Below are 23,866 nucleotides of genomic sequence, written 5' to 3' on the forward strand. Positions count from 1 at the left end.
ATTATTGTGCCATTTGTTCCATGTGAAAAAGGGGTATACTTCACAAACAAGTACAACAATTTGAACAAAATCGAGTAACTGACTGGTACAGGAGGAAAGATGACCCTGCCCGCGAGGGCTCACAATCTACAAGGGATGGGGGAGGATACAGTAGGTGAGGGTAGAGCTGGTCGTAGAGCTGGTCGTACGGCAGTATGGTGGAGCGAGAGTTACTGCAGGTTGTACGCTTGTCTGAAGAGGTGGGTCTTCAGGTTCTTTTTGAAGGTTTTCCCGAGAGTCTAATGTGTTGGGGTAGAGTTCCAGAGTAGAGGGAATGCATGGAACAAATCTTGTATGCGATTGTGGAAAGAGGCGATAAGAGGGAAGTAGATCTTGTGAGGGTCGGAGGCTGCGTTCAGGTAAGTATCGGGAGACTAGGTCACAGGTGTATGGGGGAAACAGGTTGTGGATGGCTTTGTATGCAAAGGTTAGGGTCTTTAACTTAAGTCTCTGGGCAGCAGGGGGTCAGTGCAGGGATTGACAGAGGGGACAGGCCTAGGAATAGCGGGGTGAGCGGTGGATTAGTCAGACAGCAGAGTTTAGGATAGATTGCAGGGGTGCAAGAGTGTTAGAAGGTAGGCCACAGAGCAGGAGGTTGCAGTAGTCGAGACGGGAGATGATGAGGGCATGCACTAGCGTTTTTGCAGATTCATGGTTGAGCAATGTGCGGACCCGGGAAATATTTTTGAGTTGGAGTCGGCAGGAAGTGGAAAGGGCTTGGACATGAGGCTTGAAGGAGAGATTAGAGTCAAGGGTTACCCTGAAGCAGCGAGCTTGCGGGACTGGGGAGAGTGGACAGTCATTGACTTTGATGGATAGATCAGATTGTGGGTGGGGGGATTGAATGAGATGGAGATATGATGAATTCAGTTTTATCCATGTTAAATTTTAGAAATCTAGCAGGGAAGAAAGATGAAATAGCGGACAATGTGGGATTCTGGTTAGTAAGGAGGTGATATTAGGTCCAGAGAGGGAGATCTGTATCATCAGCATAGAGGTGATACTGAAAGCCGTGAGACTATGAGCTGTCCGAGGCCAAAGGTGTAGATGGAGAAGAGCAGGGTCCTAGTACTGAGTCTTGGGGGACACCGACAGGGGGCGAGATGAGGAGGTGATGTGTGAGTGGGAGACGCTTAATGTCCGGTCTGTTAGGTACGAGGAGATCAAAGATAGGGCCAAGTCTGCGATGCCAAGAGATGAGAGTCTGCAGACAGAGGGAATGGTCCACTGTGTCGAAGGCAGATAAGTCCAGGAGGAGGAGGAGGACAGTAGTGTCGCTTGGATTTGGCAGTTAGTAGGTTGTTGATGACTTTAGTCAGGGCAGTTTCAGTGGAATGGTGCGAACGGAAGCCAGATTGTAAGCAGTCAAAGAGGGAGCAGGAGGAGAGGTGGGAGGACAGTTCAAGATAGACGTGTCGTTCCAGTAGTTTTGAGGCATAGAGGAGAAGTGATATGGGGCGATAGCTAGACAGAGCGGATGGGTCAAGTGAGGGCTTTTTGAGGATGGGTGTGATCGAGGCATGTTTGAAGAATGAGGGGAAGACACCAGTTGTTAGTGACAGGTTGAAGAGGTGAGTTAGGGCTGGGATGAGTTGAGGCAGCATTGGGTCAAGTTCACAGTTGGTGAGATGTGACTTGGAGAGTAAGAAGGAAAGTTGATGTTCAGTGATGGTGGAGCAGCTGGTTTTGGATGAGGAGAGTGAGTAGTTATGACCATTATGCCCACTGTTCAGCTGATCGACACCCTCCTCAGTCCAAAAAGATGCGGATGATAATTATAAAACCTGTCTGACTATGTTTACTTAGAGAACCCTACCTGACCGGCTCCCTTTAAGAGGCATTTTTTAGATTTCTTTTGTACGCACTTGATAGACTAATCTAATTACCGTATACACTAGGGAATCGCTCATATCCAGAAACCATTTACCTTCTGATACAGGTTTAATCTGCAGGTCAATAGCATTAAAATCATTTTCTCAAATTAACCACAGGGGATATGTCACTCTTGACATTACATATATCAAGACATTACATATATCAAGGTACAGCGCCAGGACCACGGGGACACTACTCTCTCCTGTAAGTTAATGACACGATTTAGAAAGGACTTGAATTGCAACTTTTTACTTGATAGCAATTTCTGCCATGGCTAGAACCACACATTCGGGTACTATACTTTGAGATATGTGAACCTTCTAGTTTGTGTTACAATAGATAGTGGGATATCATCAGCTTTTATATGGCTTTGTTTATTAATTGTTACCTACGAGTTGTACTTTACAGATTTGTTATAGCTCACACAAGGAAATATCATTATAGTTGCTAGCACTAGACACTCTTTTTGCCTGTTGTACTCTATGAATATGACTTGAGATCTGAAGGTCTAACAATAATTCTGAATTTTGTAAAGCCTATTTCAGCTGATGGCACTGGACACTTTATTAATAGTTGCACTTTATGAGTAAAGAACCTAGATCCTATGATTGATTGAATATATTCTTTAAATTCAGTAATAACATAAATCTATTGGTGTTAATTGATCCTATAGGATTGAGACCTATACGTAAACCCTGGTGCTGAATAATTTTCCTCCTGCTTAATTTTAAATATATTTGTCTTTTTAATGGATTAAATAAAGAACTTTTTTTAAAATATAAATTGTCTATACTCTATTTTCCCTCTACCTATATGTGTAGTGGGTGACGTGTGATATAAGCATTAGAATCATGTTAGGTTGGCTTACTGGAGCAGCGGCTACAGGGAGAAGAAGAACATGTCCACCCAGGTTACTACACAAAGATCCATCAATAATGCTTACACATGTTACACTGTCCCAATACTGTACAGACCAAATCTTTAAAGGGATTGTTCAGGACTCAAATTGATAACCTCTCTCTAGGGTAGGTCATGAAAGAGTCATTCCCATCTTCATAGCAGGACACTGTTGGATAGTTCTTGCAAAAACAAGCACTTTTCTTAATGTATTATTTAGTAAACTTTGCATCTTTTCTTGTGATATTACCAATTTTGTTTTCAATTTGTTGCCTAGGAGACAGACCATTGCTGCTGTATAGTTTGTAGGCATCGCGCTAAAGCTGATTCGTATTAGGGAGTGACAGAACACTTCAGCGTCAAAACAGTGCTCATAAGAAAACACTAAATTACTTACCGGTAGTGTGATTTTCCTGAGCCCATGACAGCACCACAACGAGAGAGGGGATCCGCCCTTCCAGGACAGGAAACCTACAGAATAAAAGGGCGGGGCCTCTCCACCACCTCAGTTGTTTACAGAGCATGAGAGGACACTACTTAATAGTTATATATCCCATGATTTCTCCTTCTACACACCGCGTGAATCAAAACACCACAAAGGAAATTAAGTGATCAACTTCTACCAGTGATGGGACAGAATATAAGGGTGCTGCATGGGCTCAGGAAAATCACATTAACGGTAAGTAATTTAGTGTTTTCCTATCACATGACAGCACCACAACGAGAGATTTACAGAGGAAAAAAAACTTTAAAGTTAGGGTGGGACCACAGCCTGTAGAGCAGTTTTCCTAAAGGAAAGGACAGCAGAAGATCCCAGATAAAGCCTATAGTGTCTATAGAAGGTGCAAGATGAAGACTGAATCACAACCTTACAAAATGCTTGATGGGGACATCCGCTTTCTTATTGTTCTGCCATGGATTCCCCGGATTAGCACAGAAAGTAGGGTGCACAATTTCCTGATTTCTATGGAAATTGGAAGCCATCTTCGGAAGATAGGCTAGCTCCGGAACCGACCCATCTTCTAGGATCTGTATAAACAAAGGATTAACCGACAAAGCTTGAATGTCACTAACTTATGCTGAAGTCCGGGCCACCGGGATAATAGTCTTTAATGTGAAGACCCTGAATCCATGGGTTTAAGCGAAGGCTGGTTAGAGCATTGGATTCAGATCCCAGGGTGCCACCTTTGGACTGGAAATGGGCCTAGATCCAAAGCTCATTTTCACATTCCTTGCTTATTCAATGCAGGTTGGACACTGTTCTAGTAGTTTATGGCTAAAAAGGTCCACTTGCAATTCTCTTCCTCTTTATATGAGGTGCTGTTAAAGATAAAATGTGAGACTTCGCCATCTGAACTGATTAGACTTAAGTGTCATTAGGGATCTTGGCAGAGTTCCTCCAAAATGGTTTACATAAGCTAAAGCTACTCTGTTGTATGACAAGACCTTTACATGGTGACCCTGTATAGATGAATGGAGCTTTCTTATATACTGCCTAAAGCTTCTTTTAGGTTAGAGGAACCGGGTTTTTAGAGGCAGCCCACGGGTCCGTACCCGTGACCATGCTACTACTGGAATGTAGGAGATTAGAGTTATTAACAGCAATATTGACTTGTTCAGAGTTGTGGCCAGACTGCTTATTCATTTTGACATATGGCAGGACTCCTTATTCTACCTTGGGAGACCACAACTCTTATTCACTGCCCAGTGAGTTCTGCAGCGCTCAATGGATCTGCCCATAATCCCGAAATAGTTGAGGTAAACTATAGTCAATGCCTCTTCCTTCGATATGAGAGTTGTCCTAACTACTATAATTCTCCAAAAAGCCTTAAGGCTCATTAACATCTGAATGGAAGGACACAAACTGAAAGCCTAAATCCTCATTTTATGCCAAGAACTATTCTCAGGAAATTTGATGTTTCATGTGAATTGGAACCTGATTGTATACCTCCTTAAATGCCTATACTACTATACAGCAATATGGAACTGCAGATTTAATAGCAGATCTTATAGAGTCCATTACCAATGATCTAACTCTCAGGAATCTGTACAGCCCCTTCGGGTTGTAGCAAACCCAGGTAGGACTGGGTTAAATAATAACTTTACAGGTCTTGATTCGGGCACCTGGAGAGCTAATCACCAGAGCACCTAGGCATTCACCTTAGTTAGACTGCTGGAAAGCAGAGCAGACCGTACGTGTCTTGGAGCGAATCAGAGACATAGGCCAGACTCCACCTGAGCTGAGTCTGCAAGTATCAGTGGTTGCCATGGATAAATATTGCTTTGTTTGATCAAGCTGGGTTAGCTGAGCAGTATATGAGTAGTCAGGGTCTGTCCTATTTAGTCAGCGCTTGGACAAGACCAGAAATATTAATGTTTAGGACTTCTATGCAACCTATGAAAAGCAATAAAACTACGCTTGATTGGACCAAACCCATAATGGCTATATGAGCACTACATGATGCCTCCTACCTTTAAAAGAGTGAAACCCTACAAGGTTTATTATTAACATGCAAAACTATGGAAGAGCTCGTCACCTGCCTCCAATCAGCATTCCACCGAGAAAGCTGAGCACCAGACAGGAATACTGCCACCCTCTGTCTCAAAATAGAGACTAGGATATTTTTCCCCCTGAATTCGGTAAGCTTGCCATGCACAGTTTACAGTCGCTGAACTTGGTTTTGTCAGACAAACTTAGTTGTGCAACCAGTACCTTTACAAAGAGGGACTATGAGGCACAGGGGCGCTACAAGGCACTGACACACTATAAAGCACTAAAAAGGTACAGGGGCACCCTGAAGCACCGATAGACACTATGAGGCCTCATGAGGTACTAACAGGAACTGTGAGGCGTTATGAGGCGCTGTGCTATGAGGCAGTGTGCCATGATGTGCCATGCAGCGCCGTGCCAGACCGTGCCGCGCCATGCCATGCGGCACCGTGCCGTGCCGCGCTGTGCCATCCGGCACTGTGCCGTGCCATGAGGCACTATGATGTGCTTTGTGAAGAGCAGACCTTCACAGAGACTATGTGCTGTATTAACACCATGTGCCGTCCTATGAATGGAGTAAACAGACTGGAGGACAACAGTAAAAAACTCTTAGTGTTAGTTTAACATTTACTGAGCAGATTGAGGCTCATTTTAGAGGTAAATTCTGAAGCCCAATCATGAGGCTCCGTGCGGCCCAGAAATGTGGCTAACTTTAGCCTAGAGGTCTAAGGTCCAGGTTTCGGCCTGAAGCCAAATTTAAAGCACGAGGCCCTTGGCCCAGATGGGGTCTTACAGAGCACACACACACATTTTTGAGTTTTGCGCTAACTTCCTTCAGCCTTTCCTAGTAACTATAAACAAGGAAAGGGCCCCATAAAGAAGGTAAACATTCACGAAGATCAATCACAACCAGCTATACGGATTCGTAGGCTGGACCAAGTCACAGGCCTGTTCCTCTCCATCCGGCCGTGCCTGAGCAGTACTGGGGTGGCTAACCCCAGGCAGGGGCGCCTCCAATAGTGCACCGATCAAAGCTGGAGCTGCTGATCCCAGGCAGGGGCGCAGTTCCTCAGCTGCTCTCTCACTGACGTGCAGAGGAGGAGCTGCTGACCCCAGACAGGGCGCAGTTCCACAGCAGCTGCTCCACATAGCTGGAGCTGCCAACCCCAGACAGGGGTGGAGTTCCACAGCTGCTCTCTCACTGACGTGCAGAGCTGGAGCTGCAGACCCCAGACAGGGGCGCAGTTCCACAGCAGCTTCTCCACTGATCCACGGAACAGGAGCTGCCAACCCCAGGCAGGGGCGTCGCTCAGTCGTGTCCGGATATTCAACAGGTAAGCCTGTCTAAGGTTCTCCCATCAAGGACCCTCCGGTACGCCCGTCATCAGGGCCGCAGGTTGGTACAAAACAGTAGCCAGAAACATGTTAGAAGACATGGGTCTCCGCTACTTCTTTCTTCACCGGCGTGCGTCTTAGGGTGCGATTTCCGGAATAGCGTCCTGTGCAACCGGGAAGAGTGGCTGCCAGGCCACCATAAGGTAATGGGGCAGCTGCTGCTCGCGCTCATCCGACGGAACAGGCCCCCTTGGACCCACCATGGCGCTTCCAGGTTCCTGGCACCGGACGCAGCAGAGACTGTACCCTGTTGGAAACTGACCGGCCCAGGTCTTTGAATAATCTTCTCTTATTTCTTCTGCCGCCGTTTTAACAAGGTTCCCCCTCAAGGACAGGAAACCAACTGAGGAGGTGGAAAGGCGCCGCCCTTTTATTCTGTAGGTTTCCTGTCCTGGAAGGGCGGATCCCCTCTCTCGATGTGGTGCTGTCATGGGTGATAGGAAAAAAAATTTGTAAGAATTGCACACATACTGCTGTCTAGCAGTGGTGGCCGGTCTCCAAGGCAATGAGCTGTAAAGAAAACTTAATATCGCTAAAACTAAAAAGGGGACATGTGGGACTTTGCTTATTTCTTTCGAATGGGGCCAAGAACTTGCAGATAGGTAGTTGCCAACTATCTGCCTGTTCTGCCCTGCATACAATACATCTCTCCCGACTCAGGAGATGACTCTCTAACTTCGTTTGACCTCATATCAACACATAAGTCATGGACATCCCCTTTATTATATCATCTACTAACCACTTCTCTATTACTACCACTTAAATGCAGAGATCATAGCCATATAGGTTATCACAGGGGTAATGGACTGCTCGAACATTTGAAACCCAATTGCAAGAATAATTTTTAGGGCTCGCTCACACTGGCGAGTAGACAGCGTCTAAATCGAACAAATGCTATCTGTTTCATCTGATAGCACTAGCTCCAATGTTATACTATAGAGCAGTGCCGACTAGCGTTTAATTTCTCATGTAGAGATGGAATGAGAAAAAAAAAAGGCTGCATGCTGCGATTGGCAGCGTGTGTTGGACTGTGTGCACCCATACAAGTCAATGGGTGCGTGCAAAACATCGGACTGCACTCGGAAGTCGTCAGAGTACAATCCGATATACACAGACTCACAGGATGGAAAAAGAAGTAGTTACTTACCGGTAACGGGATTTCTCGGAACCCATGATGGCACCACGGAGAGGGGATAAGCCCTTCAAAGACAGGAAACCTACAGATAAAAAGGGCGGCACACAAATTTTTACATTTCTATCCATCTATATATATACATATATTTATTTATTTTATTTATTTATTTTTTTTTTTTTAAAAAGGAGCTTGCCAGACACACCCTGTGACTAAACAAAGGCAACAAACAAAAGTGCGCACCCATGCGTGAAGGGAGGGAATGTACGGTTGCCGTCATGGGTTCCGAGAAATCCCGTTACCGGTAAGTAACTACGTCTTTCTCTTTCCCCATGACGGCACCACGGAGAGAATTGCAGAGAAGTGAAGATTAGGGAGGGACCACCGCTTCCAGAACCCTTCTGCCAAAGGTAAGGTGTGAAGACGAGGTTAGATCTAGCTGGTCGTGTTTAAAGAATGTGGAAGGAGAAGACCAGGTCGCCGCTCTACATATCTGTTCGATAGAAGCCCCAGCCTTCTCCGCCCAGGAGGCTGCCACTGCCCTAGTTGAGTGAGCCTTTAGGCCAGCAGGCGCGGTTTCCCCGCTTAAGGAGTAAGCCAGGGAGATGGCATCCCTTATCCACCTTGCCAAGGTGCTTTTGGAAGCCTTCCGTCCTTTCCGAGATCCCTGGAAGAGAAACCTATCCTTCCTACACTCTCGTGTGGCCTCTAAGTATTGTATAATACACCTCCTGACGTCTAAGGTGTGAAGGGCCTCTTCCCCCTTGTTTTTTGGGTCTGAACAAAAGGAAGGGAGGGTGACCTCCTGTGACCTGTGGAAGAGGGAACCCACCTTAGGAAGGTACGCTGGATCAGTCCTAAGTGTCACCCTATCTTCTAGGATTTGCGTGAAGGGGGGCCCTGCTGATAAGGCTTGTATGTCACTAATTTGACGCGCCGATGAGAGGGCTACTAGAAGGAACGCGTCCGCTAGAGGTTCAAAGGGACACCTGGTCAGGGCCGAAAGCACAAGATTTAAGTCCCAAGGAGGAGCATTCCGGGAGGGGATGGGCCTAGACCTATGGGATGCTCTGATGAACCTGGAGACCCATCTATCCCCCGCTAGGTCACAGTTCTATAGAGCTCCCAGCGCCGCCACCTGAATCTTCAGAGTGCTTCTGGCCAACCCCTGCTCCAACCCCTTTTGAAGAAACTCCAAGATAGCAGTCATGGGGGCCTCCCCCACTATTTCCGACCCAGTGAAAGAAAGAAATCTTCTCCAGGTTTTACCGTAGAGTTTGGTAGTTACGGGTTTCCTACTCTGCATTAAAGGTGGAGATTAAGTTGGGGGAGAACCCTCTATCCCTCAAGAGCGCCCTTTCAAACTCCAAGCTGTCAGGTGTAGGTTTGCTACCTGTGGGTGAAGGACTGGTCCCTGGGACAGCAGATCCGGAACTTCCGGAAGGACCCAGGGGTCGGAGGTGGACATTATCCTTAGCCAGGAAAACCAAGGCCTCCTTGGCCAGAAGGGGGCGATCAGGATCATGTTTGCCTCGTCTTCCCTGATCTTCCTCAGAATTGCCGGAATGAGAGCAATCGGAGGAAAGGCATACGCTAGGTGGTGGTTCCATGGAATCGAGAAGGCATCTAGCGCCGCTGGGTTCCCCCTGGGGTCGATCGAGCAGAACGTGTCCACTTTCTTGTTTTGCCGGTTGGCAAATAGGTCTATGGAGGGGAGCCCCCAAACCCTGGTGATTTTGTCTAACACTAGCTGGTTCAGCTCCCACTCGCCCTGTCTCAGCTGGGTCCTGCTCAGGAAGTCCGCCGTGACATTCTCTGCCCCTTTTATGTGGAGTGCCGATAGAGATTCTAAATTGTTCTCTGCTACCCGGAGGATGGAACTTGACACCCGTAGGAGAGAATGGGACCGGGTACCCCCCTGGTGGTTTAGGTATGCTACCACTACCCTGTTGTCCTAAAACACTCTCACGTGGTGTCCTCTTAGCATGCCTAGAAATTCTAAGAGGCCATACTTCACCGCCAGGAGTTCCTTCATGTTGGAGGATACCCCCTCCAAACCCTTCGACCAGACCCCCTGAGCCACTTGGTCGTTTAGATGAGCCCCCCACCCCCTGGGGCTTGCATCCGTCGTTAGTCTCTGAGATACTGGTATTGTCCATGGGACACCTCTGCCTAGATTGCCCCTTTCTGTCCACCATGTTAGAGAAAGCAAAGTTTTTGATGATAAGGTCAACAGACCTTCTAAGTGCCCTCATAGTGACCTTTCCGCCCCCAAGATCTCCCATTGTAAGCCCCTGGTGTGTAACTGAGCCCAGCGGACCCCCGGGATGCAGGCAGTCATGGAGCCTAGGAGGGACATTGCTCCCCTCAGTGTCATATCGGGATGATTCTTCACGTAGGACACTCGGGCCATCATGCTTTGTATTTTCTCTGCCGGGAGACGGCATTCCTGACTCCTTGAGTCTAACAGGATACCCAAGTACTCTTGCACTTGAGCTGGTTCCAGCCTGGATTTTTTCAGATTCAGTAGCCAGCCTAAACTAGTCAAGGAACCCATGACTTTTGCTAGATGGTCCTTGCAATGGCTGAACGAGTTGCCTATAATAAGTAGATCGTCCAGGTACGGGACTATTAGGATGTCCCTCTCCCTCAGATGGGCCATAACCTCTGCCACCACCTTTGTGAAGACTCTTGGGGCTATTGCTAACCCGAAGGCGAGAGCCGTATATTGGTAGTGCCTTATTGTGCCCCTTATTGGTATCGCTACCCTCAGGAATTTTTGGTAGTCTCTGTGTATGGGGACATGATAATATGCGTCCTTCAGATCCAGGACAGCCATAAAACAGCCTGGGAACAACAATTTCACAGATGTTTTTATTGACTCCATCTTGAACGAATGAACTTTCTGAACTCTGTTCAATTTCTTTAAATTTACAATAGTCCTGAATGTTCCATCTGGTTTCTTCCTGAGGAATAGAGGGGAGTAGAACCCAACGCCTACCTCCTGAGCTGGGACTTCCCGAAGGACTGCTTTATTCACTAGGCCTAGTACCTCTTGTTCTAGAGCCAACTGCTCTACCGCTGAAGACCTCAAGGGGGTTATTATGAAATTTGAACCGGGAGTGGAAAGGAACTGGAATCTTAGCCCCGATTTTATCAGGTCTAGAATCCAGCGCACGTTTGATATTTTTTCCCAGGCCGGGAGGAAATGGAGAAGCCCCCCCCCCCACCTGGGGCTGCCTTTCATTGGGCGGGTTTCCTATTGTCGCCGGGGGGCCTGTAAAACATAAACCCCTTGGTTTTTCTCTGCCTCTTGTCCTCCCACCTGTCCTGGTCTCTGGGGGGTCTCCTTCGCATGAATTTCTTACTCCGAAAAGATCTCCTAAAGGAAGCACCGGAGAGGACCGGGAAGCGCTTTTTGTTATCCCCGGCCTTGTCCAGGATATCATCCAGAGTAGACCCGAACAAAAGTTCCCCCTCACACGGGATGGAGCACAGCCTAGACTTCGTTTGGAGGTCACCTGGCCAACATTTGAGCCAGAGGGCCCGCCTAGCTGCGTTTGAAAAACTCCCAGCCCTAGCTGCCAGCCTGACAGAGTCGGCTGAGGAGTCAGCCAGAAAAGCCGCTGCGCCCTTCATCACTGGGATGGAGTCTATTATATCATCCCTTGAGGCTTTATCTTTCAACTGCGCTTCTAGTTGGTCTAGCCAGACCATCAAAGATCTGGCCGTGCATGTGGCTGCCACCGGGGGTTTTAACCCACCCTCTGCCACCTCACAAGCTCCTTTCAAAAAGGAGTCAGCTTTCTTATCCATAGGGTCTTTGAGCACCCCCATGTCCTCAAATGGCAGGGAAAATTTCCTAGAGGCCTTAGCTATCGCGACGTCAATTTTAGGCGCCTTCCCCCAGAAGGAGCACACCGGGTCCTCAAAGGGGTACTTTCTTTTGGGTGCCAACAACCCTTTCCTCTCTGGTTTACTCCATTCCCTCTTAATCAGCGAATGTACTTGATCATTAAGAGGGAAGGATCTCTTTTTTTCTGTCTTAGGCCACTAAACATTATGTCCTGGATAGACTTTTTAGGGTGGGGATCCACGAACCCCATAGTAGACCTAACTGCCTTAATTAAGGTATCGGTTCCATCTATAGGGAAACAACTACGACCCCCGTCCCCTGAAGATGATGAAGACGATAAATCGGATGAATCGGAGACTACTCCCTCCTCGTCTGAACCACTGGACTCTGGCACTGGGGATAGGTGTCTAGTTTTTCCTTGTTTTCCCGCCCCCTTCTGCAGGGACTTAAAGGTGTCCTCCACCTGAGATTTAATCAGGGTTCTGAGTTCAGTGGCAAACTTAGGGGTCTCCTCACAGATAGTTTGCTCGATGCATGAGTTACACAGTCTCTTTTGCCATGCAGTGGGCAGACCCGCCGCGCAAAGGGCGCAGGCCCTGTGCTTAGACTTGCCCGTGCTCTTCCTTCCCTGAGAAGAAAAGAGAGGGGGTCTCAAGTTACAAGTGAGCTTTCATGAAGATCACTTCCCGCCCGTAGTAAGAGGGAATACCGGATTTGTAGAGGAACCCGATCCAGTAGCTGGGTCCTTCCTCGAGGCTGACGCCACGCTGGAGTCCTTGCCACGTTGTGAAGACCTGCCAGAACGCCCACTTCCTCCGTCACCTTGCCGTGAAGGGCCGCTGGAGGATCCTTTTATACGCTTCCTCTGAGGCGATGGTGAGTGGGGGTGCAGGGACTGCACCTCCTTGGGCTCCTGCTCGCTCATAGCTGTAGAGTGCCAGAGAATCCCCTGTGCTTCCCTGGTCATTTAAACTCTATAGGGGTCCACCCCCCCCCTTCTGCCTGGCACCTCGCTATCCGGTGCGCCCCCCCCCCCCTCCCCCCCTCCGCTAGGCCACCGCTGTGTACCATTAGGGAGAAAAGCAGAAAGTTGCCAAATCTGTGGGGTGGGGGTTTATAAAGAGCTCAGTATTGAAAGAACTGCTTGATTGAATCAACCAGGAGCCCAGTAAGTGACACATTGCTGCATTCAGTATCTTTATCTCTTCCTCAGGCTGCTCTTACATGACGTAGCAAAAACCTGGGGACAGATTCCCTTCAAGTCTAATAATAATAATAAAAAAAAGTTGAAAGAAAAAAATTATACCAAAGTTTACCTCAATTAAAAAAAAAAAAAAAAATTGAAAAATGAACTGAAAAATTGTCATCACCGATTCACCGTGGCCAAGAAAAATCAGATCAAAATATAAAATTTAAAGTTGAATGTGTGACTCCAGAATCGCCATTATCTCTGCACTCCCCAAAAAAAGCAATCAAAAACATGCAGATGTGAGCTCAGGGCAAAAAAACAACCCCGGCCGCAACAGCGCCATCAGCGGACAGATAAAAGTTACGAGGCAGAAAACCAGGAAACAAATGGAATTTTTTTTCAAATTGTGGAATTTTTTTTCCACCTTTACCCCCCGAGGGTGGTTTGCACGTTAATGACCAGGCCAATTTTTACAATTCTGACCACTGTCACTTTATGAGGTAATTACTCTGAAAAGCTTCAATGGATCCCCTGATTCTGAGAATGTTTTTCAGTGACATATTGTAAAATGGTAAAATTTCTTCGATATCACTTGCGTTTATTTGTGAAAAATCAGAAATTTGGTGAAACTTTTGAAAATATTGCAATTTTCAAAATTTGAATTTTCATGCCCTTAAATCAGAGAGATGTCACACAAAATAGTTAATAAATAACATTTCCCACATGTCTACTCTACATCATAACAATTTTTGCAACAATTTTTTTTTTGTTAGGAAGTTATAAGGGTTAAGGCTATGTGTCCACGTTGCGGACCTGAAGCATATTTTTTACGCTTCTCCCTGGCGGGAAAATCGCATGCGGATATTACATGCGGTTTTCCCGCCAGGTAGAAGCGTTTGTGAGGCGTCTTTGCATGCATTTCCGCATGCGGGTTATCAAGCACTTCTCCACGCATCACTTGGAAAAGTGCTTGACAACTTGTTCAGAATGGTAAAAAATAAAAAAATAAACTTTATACTCACCTTCTGATGCATTCTCTGCCCCGTCCGGAGGCTTGAGCGGCTCACGCTGTTGTGTGCAGGACCTGCGGTGACGTCATTGAGTCATGTGGTGGGTCACATGACTCAATGACGTGGCAGGTCCTTCAGACAACAGCGCGACGGAGGGAAAACATCAGAAGATAAGTATAAACTTTATTTTATTCTTTTTTTTACAGGTTCTTTGGTACCCAGGTCTGGATGAGAGTCTCCTCTCATCCAGACTTGGGTACCATCCGCACATTGATTCCGCTGCGCTTCCGCAAAATTAATGAACATGCTGCGGATTTTTGACCGCAGCATATACGCTGCGGAAAAATCCGCAGCATGGGCATTGACATTGCGGAATGCCATTGGGGACCATGGGGTGCGGATATACATGCGTTTTTCAAGCGTTTACGCTGCGGAAATTCCGCAGCATATACGCTTGAAAAACGCTACGTGGGCACACAGCCTAAAAGTTGACCAGCGATTTCTCATTTTTCCAACAAAATTTACAAAACCATTTTTTTAGGGTCCACATCACATTTGAAGTCACTTTGGGGGTCTATATAACAGAAAATACCCAAAAGTGACACCATTCTAAAACTGCACAACTCAAGGTGCTCAAAACCACATTCAAGAACTTTATTAACCCTTCAGGTGCTTCACAGGAATTTTTGGAATGTGGAAGGAATAAAAACAGAACATTTAACTTTTTTTCACAAAAATGTTGTTACTTTAGACACTTTTTTTTTTATTTCACAGGGGTATCAAGAAAAAATGGACCCCAAAATTTGTTGTGCAATTTCTCCTGAGCACACCAATACCCCATATGTTGGGGAAAACCACTGTTTGGGTGCACAGCAGGGTTGGGAAGTGGGGGTGGGGGGAGAGCCATTTGACTTTTTGAATGTAAAACTTGCTTGAATAATTAGGGGACGCCATGTCACGTTTGGGGAGACCCTGATGTGCCTAAACAGTGGAAACCCCCCACAAATGACCCCATTTTGGAAACTAGACCCCTCAAGCATTTTATCAAGGGGTATAGTGAACATTTTGAACCCAGAGGTATGACACAGAATATGATAACATTAGGTCGTCATATTGAATAAGCTGTCAGTCTTAAGCGCAAGTACTCGTTACTTCAGTTTGCATCAGGTACATGGGTATGCACCAAGTATCGCGGGTAGTGTTGAGCGAGTATGTTCTGTTAACCCTTTCGACGAGTATGCTCGGGCCAAGCTCCGAGTATTTACAGCTGCTCGGTGATATGGTTGAATCGCTCCCGTGTGCATGATTTGCGACTGTTTGACAGTTTTACTACGTGAGGAATGTCTATTTCTTACACATTCTTCACATGAAATAAAGCTGTCAAACAGTTGCTAATCATGCACACGGGAGCGATTCAACCTCATCACCGAGCAGCTGTAAATACTCGGAGCTCGGCCCCAGCATACTCGGCACAGAACATACTCGCTCAACACTAAATCGCGGGTCCTCGAGTCCCTGCCCGCATGTTTCACGGTTATTAGACACCCAAAAAAAAACATGCGGGGACCGCTCGTGCATGGCAGGCAATCCCCGCAAGTTTTTATGGGCTGTATAACAGATGCGAAATATATGGGGCAGAGACTCGAGCACCCGATGCAAAGTCAAGTAGCGAGCATTTGGGCTCAACACTAATTGACATATTGTTGTCATTTTTTTCCTTTACTTATGAAAAAGCCCCGACCCCAACACAACCCCGACCCTAGCGTTTATTTTTTGCGCCATTCCTCGTGTGGTATAAGTGATTAGACGACTTTATTCTTTGGATCGGTGCGATTATAGCAATACCAGATTCATATCGGGGTTTTATGATTGACAGCTAAAAAACCCTTTTCTTGCAAAGACTAGTTTTTGCATCGCCATATTTTGAAAGCTATTTTTCCATACTTCGGCCGACAGACATGTGATGCCTTGTTTTTTGCGGGACAAGTTGACGTTTCTATTGGTACCATTTTCGGGAACATGACATTTTTTGATCGCTTTTTATTCCAATTTTTGGGAGGCAGAATAAAGTTTTTTGCTTTTATGGTTTTTTTTATGCTGCTCCGTGTGTGGTAAAATTGATAAGGCAGCTTTATTCTTCAGGTCACTACATTTACAACGGTATCAGTTATTTTATTTATTTTTTTACAGTGTTCACTAAAGGGGTTAACTAGCGGGACCGTTTTATAGGTCAGCTTGTTCGGGATGCGGTGATACCAAATATGTGTACTTTTATTGGTTTATTTTTCTTTTCAGAAGAATATTTGAGTACATTATATATTTTTTTTCCCCCCACTTTCTGAATTTTTTTTTTACTTTTACACTTTGTGACTTTGATTTTTTTTTTAACCCAGCTCGCATGATTAGCATAGAAATGCTGCAGCAGCATCTCTATGCTATGCAGGCTGCAGCCCCTGCACACACAATTTAGCCCGGGGTCCCACTAGCGCATGGCATCCGAGGCGAGAGAATCCAATGTGATATGCTAATGACATTCGGTTCCTGCTCTTCTGTGAGCGGGAGCCGAATGTCAGTGCTCTGATCCACTCACACAGAAAGGATCACAGCCCAGCTGCGGAGGGGACGGAGGAAGTAATTTCTCCATCTCCTCTGTTGCTGCTATCACACTGCACTTGGGTGACATCTGAGTGCAGTGCGATGTTTCGCACGCACCTTATAGGCTTATATGGGTGTGTGTAACCCGATGCAGCATGCTGCAAATTTTTCCAGCCCGATCGGCGCTGGAAAAAAAAAGCAGCTGAGCACACCATCATAGGATTAAATTGGTCCGAATGCAATCTGATTTATCGGATTGCATTCGTCCAATTTAATCACAAGTGAGAGTGAGCTCTTCGTTAGACCGTGCACTGAGCACGATCTAACTTGCTGATGCCAACATCAGGTCACCATGGCAACTACAGGGACCCAGCACAGACAGCGTGGGAAGGCGGAGGAGGTAAATAAGCAGCGCTTACCTCCCCTTGCTCCCGGAATGCTGCGATCAACTTTGATCACAGCATTTCAGGGGTTAATGTGCCGGAGCGGTGCGGGACTGCTCCTTGTAACAATCAGCTGACACCCGGCGCCGATCGTCCTTCACCGCTTGTGTGCGGGCGCGATCCCGTGATGCCTAGCAGTACATACCTGGTCCAATAGGCCCAGGAAATAAAAAATAGTATCACTTCAGGAAGGGGTTAAAAAAAAATAAATGTGGGTGGCAATCGCCTGATGTGGATCATCATGTCCCCAGGGGATCTGTGCCCACAAAGAACACCGAAAAACACAGCCAACTATGGGGGGGGTGGTTAGTCACAATCTCCCTGCGCCTGTACAATCTCCAGCTCTCATGCCTATGAAAATATGGCTCTTAGAAGAGAATAAGTAACAAGCAAAAAAATGGCAAATGCTTGGGTCATGAAAAGGGTTAAACATGGTGGAGCCAAAGAAAGACGCAGCGGTGAGATGTAAGGTGTGAACAAGCCACTGGAGAAGGCCGAGCACCAGGGAAAGCTGACAGCTAACAAAACGGCATCAGCCGCCAGGTCTGAATGGCAGCACAGGCCAAGACAAGGGGCACCTCCTGCACTCTATGGCTGTGCCGCTATTGGGCCGCGGACAGCGCTCTCCATCACTTCTAAGAGAAGAACTAGAAGTGCCAGCAGTGACTTCTGTCACTAGCTCCCACACACAGCGGTGACGGCGGGGAAGAAACAACAGGAAAACGCGTTCTGACCTCGATCCGGGGAGCGCTCCGCCGCAAGCCTCCTCTCCACGTTCAGCTTTCCCGCGAAAAGTCGACTACGGCTCTCAGTCTCCCGCCCACCTGACGCTTCTCATCCGGACCACGTGACACAGACGTAGGACGTGCCGAGCGGTTGCGAGGAAACGAGTAAACTATGCGCGAAACGTGCTGACGCGTCTGTTGGCTGTGTGTGAGTCGGCCGGGAAGGCTGAGGCGAGGATGGGGCTGTGCGAGGGAGACGCCTCCGCTGTAGCTGCTGCTGTTGCTGCTGTTGCTGCTGTGAGGGAGCTGCTGCTGTTGCTGCTGTGAGGGAGCTGCTGCTGTTGCTGCTGTGAGGGAGCTGCTGCTGCTGCTGTGAGGGAGCTGCTGCTGCTGCTGTGAGGGAGCTGATGCTGCTGCTGTGAGGGAGCTGCTGCTGTGAGGGAGCTGATGCTGCTGCTGTGAGGGAGCTGCTGCTGCTGCTGTGAGGGAGCTGCTGCTGCTGTGAGGGAGCTGATGCTGCTGCTGTGAGGGAGCTGCTGCTGCTGCTGTGAGGGAGCTGCTGCTGCTGCTGTGAGGGAGCTGCTGCTGCTTCTGTGAGGGAGCTGCTGCTGCTGTGAGGGAGCTGATGCTGCTGCTGTGAGGGAGCTGATGCTGCTGCTGTGAGGGAGCTGATGCTGCTGCTGTGAGGGAGCTGATGCTGCTGCTGTGAGGGAGCTGCTGCTGCTGTGAGGGAGCTGCTGCTGCTTCTGTGAGGGAGCTGCTGCTGCTGCTTCTGTGAGGGAGCTGCTGCTGCTTCTGTGAGGGAGCTGCTGCTGCTTCTGTGAGGGAGCTGCTGCTGCTGCTGTGAGGGAGCTGCTGCTGCTGCTGTGAGGGAGCTGCTGCTGCTGCTGTGAGGGAGCTGCTGCTGCTTCTGTGAGGGAGCTGCTGCTGCTTCTGTGAGGGAGCTGCTGCTGCTGTGAGGGAGCTGCTGCTGCTGCGAGGGAGCTGCTGCTGCTGTGAGGGACCTGTTGCTGTGAGGGAGCTGCTGCTGCTGTGAGGGAGCTGCTGCTGCTGTGAGGGAGCTGCTGCTGCTGTGAGGGAGCTGCTGATGCTGCTGCTGTGAGGGAGCTGCTGCTGCTGTGAGGGAGCTGCTGCTGCTGTGAGGGAGCTGCTGCTGATGCTGTGAGGGAGCTGCTGCTGATGCTGCTGTGAGGGAGCTGCTGCTGCTGTGAGGGAGCTGCTGCTGCTGTGAGGGAACTGCTGCTGCTGTGAGGGAACTGCTGCTGCTGTGACGGAGCTGCTGCTGTGAGGGACCTGCTGCTGTGAGGGAGCTGCTGCTGATGCTGCTGCAGTGAGGGAGCTGCTGCTGCAGTGAGGGAGCTGCTGCTGCAGTGAGGGAGCTGCTGCTGCTGTGAGAGAGCTGCTGCTGCTGCTGTGAGGGACCTGCTGCTGTGAGGGACCTGCTGCTGCTGTGAGGGAGCTGCTGCTGCTGTGAGGGAGCTGCTGCTGCTGTGAGGGAGCTGCTGCTGCTGCTGTGAGGGAGCTGCTGCTGATGCTGTGAGAGAGCTGCTGCTGATGCTGTGAGAGAGCTGATGCTGTGAGAGAGCTGCTGCTGATGCTGTGAGAGAGCTGCTGCTGCTGCTGTGAGAGAGCTGCTGCTGCTGCTGTGAGGGAGCTGTTGCTGCTGTGAGGGAGGTGCTGCTGCTGTGAGGGAGGTGCTGCTGCTGTGAGGGAGCTGTTGCTGCTGTGAGGGAGCTGTTGCTGCTGTGAGGGAGCTGTTGCTGCTGTGAGGGAGCTGCTGCTGCTGTGAGGGAGCTGCTGCTGCTGTGAGGGAGCTGCTGCTGCTGTGAGGGAGCTGCTGCTGCTGTGAGGGAGCTGCTGCTAATGCTGCTTCTGTGAGGGAGCTGCTGCTGCTTCCCCTGTGTGTGGGAGCTGCTGCTGTGAGAGAGCTGCTGCTGCTGTGAGGGAGCTGCAGCTGCTGCTATGAGGGAGCTGCTGCTGCTGCTGTGAGGGAGCTGCTGCTGCTGTGAGGGAGCTGCTGCTGTGAGCTGCTGCTGCTGTGAGGGAGCTGCTGCTGCTGTGAGGGAGCTGCTGCTGCTGTGAAGGAGCTTCTGCTGCTGTGAGGGAGCTGCTGCTGCTGTGAGGGAGCTGCTGCTGCTGTGAGGGAGGTGCTGCTGCTGTGAGGGAGCTGCTGCTGCTGTGAGGGAGCTGCTGCTGCTGTGAGGGAGCTGCTGCTGCTGTGAGGGAGCTGCTGCTGCTGTGAGGGAGCTGCTGCTGCTGTGAGGGAGCTGCTGCTGCTGTGAGGGAGGTGCTGCTGCTGTGAGGGAGGTGCTGCTGCTGTGAGGGAGCTGCTGCTGCTGTGAGGGAGCTGCTGCTGCTGTGAGGGAGCTGCTGCTGCTGTGAGGGTGCTGCTCCTGTTGGGGAGCTGCTGCTGCTGTGAGGGAGCTGCTTCTGATGCTGCTTCTATGAGGGAGCTGCTGCTGCCCCTGTGTGAGGGAGCTTCTGCTGTGAGAGAGCTACTGCTGCTGGGAGCGAGCTGCTGCCGTGAGGGTGCTGCTGCTGCTGCCGCTGCCGTGAGGGTGCTGCTGCTGCCGTGAGGGTGCTGCTGCTGCTGCCGTGAGGGAGCTGCTGCTGCTGCCGTGAGGGTGCTGCTGCTGCTGCCGTGAGGGTGCTGCTGCTGCTGCCGTGAGGGAGCTGCTGCTGCTGCCGTGAGGGAGCTGCTGCTGCTGCCGTGAGGGAGCTGCTGCTGCTGCCGTGAGGGAGCTGCTGCTGTGAGAGAGCTGCTGCTGCTGTGAGGGAGCTGCTGCTGATGCTGCTTCTATGAGGGAGCTGCTGCTGCCCCTGTGTGAGGGAGCTTCTGCTGTGAGAGAGCTGCTGCTGCTGTGAGGGTGCTGCTGCTGCTGCTGTGATGGTGCTGCTGCTGCTGCCTTGAGGGTGCTGCTGCTGCTGCCGTGAGGGTGCTGCTGCTGCTGCCGTGAGGGAGCTGCTGCTGCTGCCGTGAGGGAGCTGCTGCTGCTGCCGTGAGGGAGCTGTTGCTGCTGCCGTGAGGGAGCTGCTGCTGCTGCTGTGAGGGAGCTGCTGCTGCTGCTGTGAGGGAGCTGCTGCTGCTGCTGTGAGGGAGCTGCTGCTGCTGCTGTGAGGGAGCTGCTGCTGTGAGGGAGCTGCTGCTGCTGCTGTGAGGGAGCTGCTGCTGTGAGGGAGCTGCTGCTGCTGTGAGGGAGCTGCTGCTGCTGTGAGGGAGCTGCTGCTGCTGCTTTGAGGGAGCTGCTGCTGCTGCTTTGAGGGAGCTGCTGCTGCTGCTGTGAGGGAGCTGCTGCTGCTGCTTTGAGGGAGCTGCTGCTGTGAGGGAGCTGCTGCTGCTGCTTTGAGGGAGTTGCTGCTGTGAGGGAGTTGCTGCTGCTGTGAGGGAGTTGCTGCTGCTGTGAGGGAGCTGCTGCTGCTGTGAGGGAGCTGCTGCTGCTGTGAGGGAGCTGCTGCTGCTGTGAGGGAGCTGCTGCTGCTGTGAGGGAGCTGCTGCTGCTGTGAGGGAGCTGCTGCTAATGTGAGGGAGGTGCTGCTGCTAATGTGAGGGAGGTGCTGCTGCTGTGAGGGAGGTGCTGCCCCTGTGTGAGCGAGCTGCTGCTGCTGTGAGGGAGCTGCTGCCCCTGTGTGAGGGAGCTGCTGCTGCTGTGAGGTAACTGCTGCTGCTGCGAGGGAGCTGCTGCTGCTGCGAGGGAGCTGCTGCTGCAGTGAGGGTGCTGCTGCTGTTGTGAGGGAGCTGCTGCTGCTGTGAAGGAGCTGCTGCTGCTGTGAGGGAGCTGCTGCTGCTGTGGGGGAACTGCTGCTGTGAGGGAGCTTCTGTGATGCTGCTGCTGCTGTGAGGGAGTTGCTGCTTTGGGGGAGTTGCCGCTGCTGCGAGGGAGCTGCCGCTGCTGCGAGGGAGCTGCTGCTGCTGCGAGGGGACTGCTGCTGCCTCTGTTTCTCCATAACAACTAAACTCAGGTTTTCCACCACAACAGCCACATCCAAAAATTAGAGATGTAGAGTAACTAAATCAGAAAAATAAACGAAAAATAAAATATAACTAGCCACAACTCAAATGTTAGCCCTCTGAGGAAGCTACAAACGCGAAACATGCGTCAGGGGCACTCTGTGGACCACCTCCTCCTGACCATGGGTATTATGAATCACCTTTATGTTTTAGGAGACATCTATGCACTTTTTAGATTACATATTGCTCTTATTGGCATACTTTGATCATGTATTTAGCTGGTCTATCTTGTCATAAGGAGTAAAACCTTATGACAAGATAATAATTACTTGTGACCAGTACTAGTGAAGGTGTGTTATTGACACTTGAGCATTCTGAATACCGTGGAACTGTCCAATATTGCATACGTATATGTACCGTATTTTTCGGACTTTAAGACGCATCGGACCATAAGACGCACCTAGGTTTTAAAGAAAAATAGGAAAAAAAATTTTAAGCAAAAAATGTGGTCATGATGCCCTGTTATGGGGGAGGGGTTCTGTTGCTGACACTGGCATTGAGGTAATGTGCCCCAATTCTGTTAATATTCTCCATCCTGGTATGTATGGCCCCTCCTTCCTGGTATAAGTAGCCCCTATCCCATCCTGGTATGCATGGCACCCTCTGAGCCCCCATCCTGGTATGCATGGCACCCTCTGAGCCCCCATCCTGGTATGCATGGCACTGTAGTATGAACATGAAAAATGGCTATTTTATATTTCAAATCCATATTGAAATAAAATAGGAACCAGACATGTCAGCATTTGTAGGTATCCTACCTCAGTAGACTAGGGGTCATTAGTCCAGACATACTAAAACATAGCTTTAGTTTAAGTTTGCTAACAGTCTGAGGTTTAATCTTTATTACTGAAGGGAATTAGACTTTGTATACGCTGTGTTTGCTAGAACCAGAGACAGACGATTGCACAAAATTGTAAATAAGACTACAGGCATATGGCTTAAGATGGAGACGCTTATTGTAGTACCAAAAATATAAGTGGCTATCTGAAACCCATTATGATGTATCCAAACTTTAATTAATATTCTGATTATATATTCTGTGTTAAGGTATACTTTATCTGTGAATGTATCTCACTGATACATAGCATCTTAACACAATATACTGTCTGGGAAGAAAACCTTGTTCTGATTTATAACCCGGTGTAGGATTTACTCTAATCATATGTAAACATTATGACAGAAGTAGAATGGTCCGTGAACAGGTCTTGTCTGGCATTGCTTATCTGTAATAGCTGGCCACTGTCACAGGATTGGAATGTTGGACAACAAACTATGAAATTTCATGCTTACGTAATATTAGGTTGGGTAAGCCTTTTTCTAAAATGTATAAAGCTGTTGAAGAATTCAGTTATGGCAGAAGCATTGTGGACCTGTGAAGAGGACGCTCTTCACAGTGTGGGACCTAGTACGCATTCTCTGCCCATCGCTGAACTCTTCTCCAGCTGAAGTTTCCGGACAGATGATGTACATGCTACTAGGGAAATCTTTTTCTTCTATCTAATAGTAAGTATGTAACCTTTATAAGTATTTAACCTTTGTAACCTATAATGTACAAAAGTGTACCCAATATCATAATATCATACTATTCCTTTGATTCTGTATTTTATCTTTCAAATTAACTATTATAAATAAAATTGTGTTATATTACAAGTGGTTGCCTTCTTTAAAGCCGTATCCGAACCTTATTGCTAAAAACTTGGCAATACAGGCACACTCTGAGCCCCCATCCTGGTATGCATGGCACCCTCTGAGCCCCCATCCTGGTATGCATGTCACCCCTTGAGCCCCCATCCTGGTATGTATGGCACCTTCTGAGCCCCCATCACGCTGCCTACAAAAAAAAAAAGAAACAATCATACCTCCTCTCCTCCAGTGCTGTCCCGTTCTGCTGCCGACATTCTCACTGTGTGAGCCGCGCATGGCAGGGCTCGCATGGCGTCCCTGCCATGCACCCTCACACGGTGTGAGACGCTATGCTGGAATAGTCACTGCTCCCCACGCCGGGATTCTATGCGTGGGGAGCAGTGACCAGTCTGTTCAATATCCGTCACACTGTACCGCAGGGCGGCTCCTGCTGCCGCCCTGTGGTCAGTGTGCCGGTTATTAAAGATCATGAATATTCACTACAACTCATGGGAGTGGGTTGTATGGAATATTCATGAGCTTTAATAGCGGGCACGCAGAGTGCAGCAGGAGCCGCGCTGCGGCTC

At 49.1% G+C, this 23,866-nt stretch overlaps 1 protein-coding gene across 2 annotated transcripts in view; it reads right to left on the reverse strand.

Moving 5' to 3' along the window:
• LIG1 (DNA ligase 1) overlaps nt 1-17,797 on the reverse strand; it is a 313,956-nt gene extending 296,159 nt beyond the window's left edge. Inside the window, exon 1 of one of the 2 annotated variants that reach the window (XM_073657816.1) lies at nt 17,657-17,797. The gene's annotated coding sequence lies outside the window, so the exon portion shown is untranslated. The remainder of the gene's footprint in view (nt 1-17,656) is intronic. The other variant, XM_073657817.1, reaches the window with a different exon arrangement.
• Between the last annotated feature and the right edge of the window lie 6,069 nt (nt 17,798-23,866).

Source organism: Phyllobates terribilis, unplaced genomic scaffold (genome assembly GCF_046119375.1).
Source record: "Phyllobates terribilis strain yellow unplaced genomic scaffold, ASM4611937v1 Scaffold_12__6_contigs__length_324123572, whole genome shotgun sequence".
Lineage (NCBI taxonomy): Eukaryota > Metazoa > Chordata > Amphibia > Anura > Dendrobatidae > Phyllobates > Phyllobates terribilis.